Below are 9,598 nucleotides of genomic sequence, written 5' to 3'. Positions count from 1 at the left end.
AGCGGCGGTTTGGCAGCGGTTCGGCAGCGGCAGCCGGTCTTCCGACCGGCTGCCACCACCGCCATTTCCAAGTAAAAAAAAACAAAAACAAAAAACGTGATAGGCTATGTAAAGATTTACGTAGCCTATCACGGCTAGATTTTTAAAAAACACCATGATAGGTTACGTAAATGTTTACGTAGCCTATCACGGCTGAGTGAAAAAAAAACCTGCGCGTACGCAAATGGTGGCGCCCATTTTTTCTTCACTCAGCCATGGTAGGCTATGTAAATATTTACGTAGCCTATCATGGCTGACTGCAGGGACGCAAACGGCAGCGTCTACGGCCACCGCCATTTGCCTCCCGGCCAGCCAGGATTCGCGGCGGGAGGGACGGGGCGCCCCCCCGCCAGAATTTCAGGGGGGGAGGGATGGGGCGCCTCCCCCCCGGCCAGAATTTTGGGGGGAGGGACGGAGTGCCTCCCCCCCAACGCGAATCAAGTTTCGGGTTCAGGTAAGGGACTTTTGTACATCCCTACTTTGGACAAAGTGCCCCATGATATACCGATGAACAAACTAGCTCAAAGTGGGCTAGATGAAACAACGAGCAGGTGGATCCACCACAGTTGGCTACAGAATAAGATTCAAAGAGTGCTTATCAATGGGATCTTCTCAAACTGGGGACAAGTAACGAGTGGGGTACCGCAGGGCTCAGTCTTGGGCCCAGTGCTCTTCACCATTTGTATTAATGACTTGAAGGAGGAAGTGCAGGGAATGCTGATCAAATCTAAAGATGACAGAAAACTGGGCTGGATAGCTAATGCCTTGGAAGACAGAAACAAAATTCAAAGTGATCTTGATAGACTGGAGCACTGGGCAGAAAACAACGGAACAAAATTTAATAGGGATCAGTGCCAAGTTCTGCACCTAGGAAAAAGAAACCAAATGCACAGTTACACGAGGGGGGATACGTGGAATAGCGTAGCTTCCAAATCCTGGGAAGTACTAGTTCCCCTCTACTCAGCCCTGGTTAGGCCTCATCTGGAGTACTGTGTCCAGTTCTGGGCACTGCACTTTAAGAAGGATGCAGACAAGCTGGAGAGCATTCAGAGGCAGGCAACAAGGATGATCAGGGGACTGGAAACAAAGCCCAATGAAGAGAGACTGAAAGAACATCTCAAGGCATGTTTAGCCATGAGAAGGCATGGTTGAGAAACTGAGGGGAGATATGATAGCGCTCTTCAAGTACTTGCAAGGTTGTCACAGAGAGGAAGGCCAAGATCTCTTCTCCATCATCCCAGAATGCAGGACACGGAATATTGGGCTAAAGTGACAGGAAGCCAGATTACGGCTGAACATCAGGAAAAGCTTCCTGACTGTTAGAGCAAGATGACAATGGAACCAATTCCCTAGGGAGGTAGTGGGCTCTCCCACACTGGAAGCATTCAAGATGAGGCTGGACAGCCATCTGTGAGGGATGCTCTGACTTGGATTCCTGCATTGAGCAGGGGGTTGGACTTGATGGTCTTGTAGGCCCCTTCCAACCCTACTACTATTAGAAGAAGAAGAAGAAGAAGAAGAAGAAGAAGAAGAAGAAGAAGAAGAAGAAGAGATGTTCTCTGTCTGTTGATAATGTGAAAAGACAGCCTGCTGTATTGTACTTCATATCAGCTGATAGAGTTGTGGGATTATTGCGTCCAGATGTGCTTTGAAAAGGAGGTAGGGAAGGAGGGAGCAGCCACTGTAATGGGAGAAGCGGATATGGCAGGGGGAGGCAGCCATTTTGTCATAGGGGAAGGCAAGACCATAGGGTGTCGGTTGCTCCACGTCTCTCTCTTAATTCAGAGAGCATCAGTGGCCTTAGTACGAGTCTCCCATCGAGTACTGCTTTTCTTTGCTAAATCAGGTAATGGGAAAACAACAGTCATCCTGGTTTGACGGGACTCAAGGAGTTAATCTGTCCCAGCTTTGTCCATCCGGGTTCTCCATGAAGTATCAGGCAATACCTGTAGAGGGGAAGGTGCATAGCTGGATTAACAATGGGGCTTAGGGTGCTGTAGCTCCTGGACCACAATTTCAGGGCATCCACTAGCTATCACAAATTCACAGTTTTCAACTAAGAGTAATAATGAAGTATGTACCCATTGTAGAAACCCCTCTCTATATAATTCAGGCACAATTTGGTCCAAACGTTTTGTGAAAACTAAATATGCCTGCTGCCACCCTTCAGTTTGTTTGGCCAATGAGTGACGTCACAGTCACAGTGTAGAATGAACACTTGTGTGCAAAAGGGACTTCTTGATTCATTTTGAACCCTATTAAGGGTGTGTGTGTCTACCTATGGAATAGTGCTTTCTGAGACAGTCATAGATAACAACTGAAAAGTCTAGAATCTTAATGCAGCTGTTACTGGGCAGATATTATCTGCCTCAGACGGCAGTGTGGGGGGAGAGACACTCCACATAGAAGCATGGCGACTGTGTCTTCCCAACAAAGCCTCCCTGAATGGTGGTCCACTGTGACATAGTGTAATTCCAGTGCATGGTTAAGAATAAAAAACATGGTCGTCAAGGAGTATCAATAAATATATCAATGTTATCTGGTCTGATGCGGTCTGGCTAGCCACACTGGCTACAGTTCTCAACTGGTCATCCATGGCCTCATTGTACTTTCTCCACTTTCTTCCCTCCCAGAAAGTTAGACCCAGTGCGGGACACGCACCATGTTCCCAAGGGAGTAAATTGTTGAACGCTGTCACTGTCCCAAATGAAGAGCAGGCTTTTTTTATGGTAGGATCACAAATCACATAGCCGTGTTTTCTCTGGCTTCCTCTGGTTGTGCAAGGACTTGAGAGCTGCGGGAAGGGACATTATATACCCTGTCATTAGCCAAAACACTATACTTGATTTCTGCTTCTGAAATTTCTGCCACGATTAGCCAGAAGCTACTGAGAGGACTAATAAGACAATCAGCACAACAGCTTGTACCCTCAGACTATAAAGACACGTTCTTTGAGGCTGAAACCCTACGCACACGTACTTGAAATAAGTCCCATTGAACTCAGTGGGACTTCCTTCTGCACAGATGTGCATTGGATTGCACTGCAAGTCTACTATTGAGCCACAGGCATTGAGGAGGTGATCCTGAGGCTGGTAGGGCTATCTGAAATGGAGATTTGATATTTCATTCTTTAGACAAATTCTCCGGGATGGAGTCTTTGTCTTGGTAAAGACTGTTTAGTCTTTGAGGGATGTCAAGAGAGATTCAGCTCACAAGCAGACTGCCATTTGTGTAGGTGACAATGCAGGTATATATCGGAGAGTGGGGACAAAATCTGCTGGCATTCAGGGTGATTTTCTTACTGCTATTAGTTCTGCTGACTCAGACGTTAAGCAAGGCTTTGAACCCCCGGTGCGGCCAGCAGGCAAAAGCTCAACACCATTTCCCTAGATCCACAGATGATGTTATCCTTGGTGAATTTGTATCCATTATATATGGTGAACTGTCTGTACACAACTTTATGATGCGTCCACACTCCTCCTCTAAGGCATAGTAAGTAGCACTTTGTTGGTTCAAGGGACTGAGGTGGGCCTTTTTGCAGTTTTCTGACCTGCTTAAAAGAATGCTAGTACAAAGCACTCCAGTTTTGCTTCAGACTGAGGACTTGTGTGCACACATGGATGCATACCAATTAGTAACAGTAACAAACGATGATTTATCTATTTGAATGGTCTAACATGATAGAGCGCAGACATCACATCTGACACACAGCTTTTCATTGGAGTCTGTTTACATAGAGTACTCAGCAACTCATCATCAAGTGCACAGTAGTCAGGTTTGTGAGGAGAGATTGAACAAATCATATGCAATTGTGGACCAACAGCAATTGTTCAAAATTTTACAAGAGTTACCCCACTGCAGAATCATGGAGCTGGAAAGGGTTTTCCAGGGTAACTAGTTCAATCCCTGGTATGATCCAGAAAATCCAGAGTGAGAGCATCCTGAACAGGTGGCTGCCCCCACCCCCACCCCCCTTGAAGACATCCAGCAAGGGAAACCTCACAACCCCAAGTATTTGGTTCCATTGCGAAACTGCTCTCACTGTCAAGAGGCTATTCCTAATGTTCATTCAGAATATACCCTCTTATTAAAGTCCATTAGATCTAGCCCTTTCCTTTGGGGAGTCAGGGAACAAGCCCTTGCCCTTTAGTCAGTCAACAACCTGACTAAGCTCACTGCAGCTCAGAAGAGATATTTTGAAACCAACATTGAGGAAAAATACATTTTTGAAATTGGGTAAGAATGAATGAATTCATTTATTACAGACCAGCAGAATCCGTATAAAACATCGTAAACACAGTTAAAACTAGCACAGTAGCAAAATGCAATTTATGAGGTTCCTTCTTTCAAGGAAACAACATCATTTTCTTTTCCTAGTTAGCACTGAAATAATTAAAATCCTGGCAACCCTTCCACTGACCCAAGAAGACACATCCCTTAAACAAATGGATACCAAGGTGGTGGAGCTACTTCCTGGGAAGGCTGTCAATAGTGGGGAATATTAGCTTTACTTTGCTTTCCCTGTCGAGGTCACAACGTAAGAGAACATGTTCAACAGATTCTGTTACTCCAGCACCACAGAAACGTATCTGTTCACTAACCAGGATATTACCACATCATCCATTTAATAGTGCCAATGGCAGCACATTCGAACAGGCAAGAGTAAATGCTCTTCTATACTTTGGAATAGTTAATGTAGACAGATATGGGGCTGCAGTGATTGTGTAATTATTGAAATTATTCTATTTAGTATAGAGTAGTGGAGAGCAGGTTTTATTTGCAACAGTCCTCAGATACCGTAGATCTAAGTCTATTAGTCTTTGAACAACAAGAAATCAGGCTTTCTCAAGCCCATAATTGCCCACAAATCAATAATTTCACTAGAAGTAACAGATTGCCATTCTTGAGTGTCAGAGAACAGTTCGAAGCCGTGTAAAGAGAAGCTGTCAGGATCCTGAAGAATTGCCAAACAATGTCTTTCCCACTCACAATTGGAAATACAACAGGCGGGATGATCTTGGCTCTCCAACAGCGCCCACATGAAATTGAGTTAGAAACACAACAGTCGTTTGCCTCGGCACACTAGGGATGGTGGAGAGTTCCGCCATGGACTCCAATGAGGCTGGATTCTAAAGAATCCGTCCCCCCCCACCCGGAGTCCGTGTCAGAACAGACCACTCACCTCCGCCACCCCGTGGGATCCATCCAGGTTGGATCCCTGTCCACGTCGAACCTGCGGAGCCGGCCATCAGCTCCACAGGGCTGAAGAAAGTCGATACGGCTGGCAGCCATTGCTGTGCCATATCTCTGCGAAAGTCAATCCCCTGGACGCAAATGGCATAGTGGGTGCCATTTGCGACCGTAAAGCTGGTCGATTAGCCAAAATGCAGCCATAAATGGCTGCATTTAGGCTAATCGACCAGCTTTACGGACACAAATGGCACCCACTACGCCATTTGCGTCCGGGGGACTGACTTACAAAGAGATACGGCACAGCAAAGGCTGCCGGCCGTATCGACTTTCTCCAGCCCTGTGGAGCTGACGGCCGGCTCCACCGGTTTGACGTGGACAGGGATCCAACCCGGATGGATTCCACGCGGAGGCGGAGGTGAGTGGTCTGTTCTGCAGGTTCAAAGTGGAGCTGGCCTGGATGGATTCCAGGGGGCAGGAATAGATCACCTCCTCCCATCGAGGATTCTGGGGGGAGGAATGGGTCACCGCCCCGCCGGACCCCCACGGATGGCAGGTAAGTGGATTCGTACATCCCTACAGCACACCACTGTTCTGACTTACATTCCTCTGTTTGGAAGCACGAGGACTGTATTAGTTACTGTGCTGTGGATTATGCTTCTGCCAGTTTCATGAGCAACCTGTGCACGTGCAGAACTGGATGCTGAGAGCAGCACCCGTCAGGATCCTATATAAAGATCATGTACCCCACCAAGCTTCAACCCCGTTTGGAATACTGCTGCAGTTGGCGGTGGGGAGGGGGGCCTTAGTGTTGTCAGGCGGGTCGCATCAAGAGGGGTCTCGCTCATTCAGTTTGAGCAAGAGTTTCTATGACTGGCTCCCAGTGCCTGAAGTGATAAAGCAACTCTCTTTTAGAGCTGCCAAAAAGGCACAGACTGGACATTATCACAAGGCCTCTGTTCAAGAAAGCTGCACTGATTGACTGTTAGTCCAATAAAACAAAGCCAACAGAAAGCATGCATGGGAGCACAGTTAAAAGGCTTTGGACTGCTCACTGATTCTGACTTGCTGTTCTTCTTGCTGTTGCTGTTGCTGTTGCAGAGTCAGGATCTAGAATGTTATGGCAATAAAATGAGCTCATTCCTCTGATATCCGGTTGTAAGACTCTATGAAACTTTCATTGCAGCGTAATGCCTAAAAACTACCAATATGTCCTCGCCTTTGTTTTTGCCATTCATGAGGTCAGCCAGAATGTCAAGTTGTTACCCAACATCACACTGGGATCCATGATCTATGACAATGCCTTTAGTCCGGGAAGAGCCTATTGGACCACTTTGGACTTACTCTTCACAGCACAACGGTATCCCCTCAACTACATCTGTGACAAGGAGAAGAGACCAATGGCCATCATAGGTGGGCTTACCTCCCAGAACTCCATCCAGATGGCCAACATCTTAAGCACATACAAGGTTCCACAGGTATGTGGCTCTGTGTAGAAGCATGGCCCTAACCTTAAGAAAGGGAGGTGTGTAGGTCCCCCTCAGAATTTTTGAAAGATTCCACTCAGTCCGTTGACCAGAGTCCAAATGTCAAGTCATTCTTGCTATGGATGTCTTGGAAGGAGAGTGCCTAAGCTCTTCCTAGCCCATATTCTCCACAGGAGTTACAGATTTGGGCTTTCCTGAGTGTTTGCAAACTGTAACTCCAGTATTTAAGAACCCTTTGGACCACAGTTATCTATCGATAGCTAATAATACTCTTCAACAAAGCATACACCAAAATTAATTTTAGGTGGATTTAATGTAGGTTTTTTAGTAACAAGAATTAGTAAAGGAAACATTTTTGATCAATTTTTCAATTTTATTAGAAATATACTTCTGACATCACATCAAAATATAACTTGCATAAAATAAACTAAAAAAAAAATATTGTTCCAGGTTCCTCATTCAATACTGAATAGGGTATTCAGCTGACAGATATACAGGCCTGAAGGGCTTTTAATAAGAAGCTCATGTATTCTAAAATCAGCACATATTTATACTTTTTTTGTGTAGAGATCCCCTTATACCTAATATTATCCACTGTCCCATAAATTAGCTCTCACAGTCTTAATTATCTAATTGCTATTAAACATTCCAAAAAAATTAGAATACAAACACAGGCTTACACATGCACCTTCCAGGTTTGTTGTTGTTCAGTCGTTAAGTCGTATCCCACTCTTCGTGACCCCATGGACCATTGCACGCCAGGCCTTCCTGTCCTCCACTCTCTCCCGGAGTGTGCTCAAGTTCATATTCATTGCATCGGTGATGCTATCTAGCCATCTCATCCTCTGCCGTCCCCTTCTCCTTTTGCCTGCAATCTTTCCCAGCATCAGGGTCTTTTCAAAGGAGTTTTCTCTTCGCATAAGGTGACCAAAATATTTGAGCTTCAGCTTCAGTATCTGTCCTTCCAAAGAGCAATCAGGGTTGATTTCCTTTAGGATGGACTGATTTGACCTCCTTGCAGTCCAGGGGACTCGTAAGAGTCTTCTCTAGCACCACAGTTCAAAGGCATCAATTCTTCGGCACTCAGCCTTCCTTATAGTCCAGCTCTCACAGCCATACGTTACTACTGGGGAAACCATAGCTTTGATTATACGGACCTTTGTCGGCAAGGTGATGTCTCTGCTTCTTACTATGCTGTCTAGGTTTGCCATAACTTTCCTCCCAAGGAGCAAGTGTCTTTTAATTTCATGGCTACAGTCACCATCTGCGGTGATCTTGAAGCCCAAGAAAATAAAATCTCTCACTACTGCCATTTCTTCCCCTTCTATATACCAGGAAGTGATGGGGCCAGATGCCATGATCTTAGTTTTTTCAATGTTGAGTTTCAGACCAGCTTTTGCACTCTCCACTTTCACCCTCAACAAGAGGCTCTTTAGATCCTCTTTGCTTTCTGCCATTAGGGTGGTATCGTCTGCGTATCTGAGGTTGTTGATAATTCTCTCGGCAATCTTAATTCCGACCTGTGATTCATCCAGCCCGGCGTTTCTCATAATGTACACTGCATATAACTTAAATAAGCAGGGCAACAATATGCAGCCTTGTCGTACTCCTTTCCCAATTTTGAACCAATTAGTTGTTCCATGTCTGGTTCTTACTGTTGCTTCTTGGCCCTCAAACAGGTTTCCCAAGAGACAGGAAAGATGGTCTGGTACTCCCATCACATTCAGAATTTGCCACAGTTTGTTGTGATCCACACAATCAAAGGCTTTAGCGTAGTCAATGAAGCAGAAATAGACGTTTTTCTGGAATTCTCTTGCTTTCTCCATGATCCAGGGAATGTTGGAGATTTGATCTCTAGTCCCATACCTTGTTGTTGTTGTTCAGTTGTTAAGTCGTGTCCGACTGTTCGAGACCCCATGGACCATAGCACACCAGGCCTTCCTGTCCTTCGCTCTAATTTGGCCCAAATGATAAAGCTTTAATTCAGCGCTTTCTCTTTGAATATCATCCAGGACAACTTGGCCATTATTTTCTTATCTCAGTTACCCAGAATTCATTGTGAATCTGCTTCTGAAACTCTACCTTCTTGTTAATACCATTACTGCTTTATACTTATTTATATTTTAAATTCTGAACTATCTATCATTAAGCATTTGGCATTTCCAATTTGTGGTAAGATATAGTGTTATAGGCGAGGTGGATGACATGTTTTCAATTGTCTTCCCAGCAAGCCCAATAAAGAAAAATCAGCTATTTCCTAACACCCCATGACAATGTGCTTCAGCTGAGATGCAGAATTCAGAACCATGCTATTTCCAATGAACTCTGTTTTCCACCACCCAGCATAGAATCCATCAGAGGCCCTGCAATCTTTCCCCCCACAATAGCAATTCACATATAATACGATGGAACCTAAGAAGCTTCCCTATACATAGGGCATTGGTCTAATAGCCTCATTATTGTTGGCTCGACCCTAACTGAGAGGGGCTCCTCACATTTCAATGGAGAAAAGAGACAAAGTCTCAGGATGTCGAAATAATATATGTGGCTTTATTCCAAAGAGTAGCCCTCCATGTTTTGGCCCGGGGTATGGGCCTTCTTCAGGGGCATGATTAGAGAAAGGAGAAAAGGGTAAAAACACATTGACATTTAAATATATATTTTAAAATGTATAGAACAAAACATTCCTTTTGGAACAAAACAGTCATTTTAAAAACATGTTAATAATCTTAATTGTCACACTGCAAATGGCCTGTGATTGCTTACTCTGTGTGTGTGTGTGTGTGTGTGCGTGCGGAGTTTGCTGAAAATGATCAGGGGTTTTACATCCTACCAAAATTCACAAGGGGCTGTTTGCACCACAAGGATGCCCTATACTTTCA

Source organism: Heloderma suspectum, chromosome 6 (assembly GCF_057233095.1).
Source record: "Heloderma suspectum isolate Gila_16-S chromosome 6, 16-S_ref, whole genome shotgun sequence".
NCBI lineage: Eukaryota > Metazoa > Chordata > Lepidosauria > Squamata > Helodermatidae > Heloderma > Heloderma suspectum.
This window is presented reverse-complemented; position numbering follows the sequence as displayed.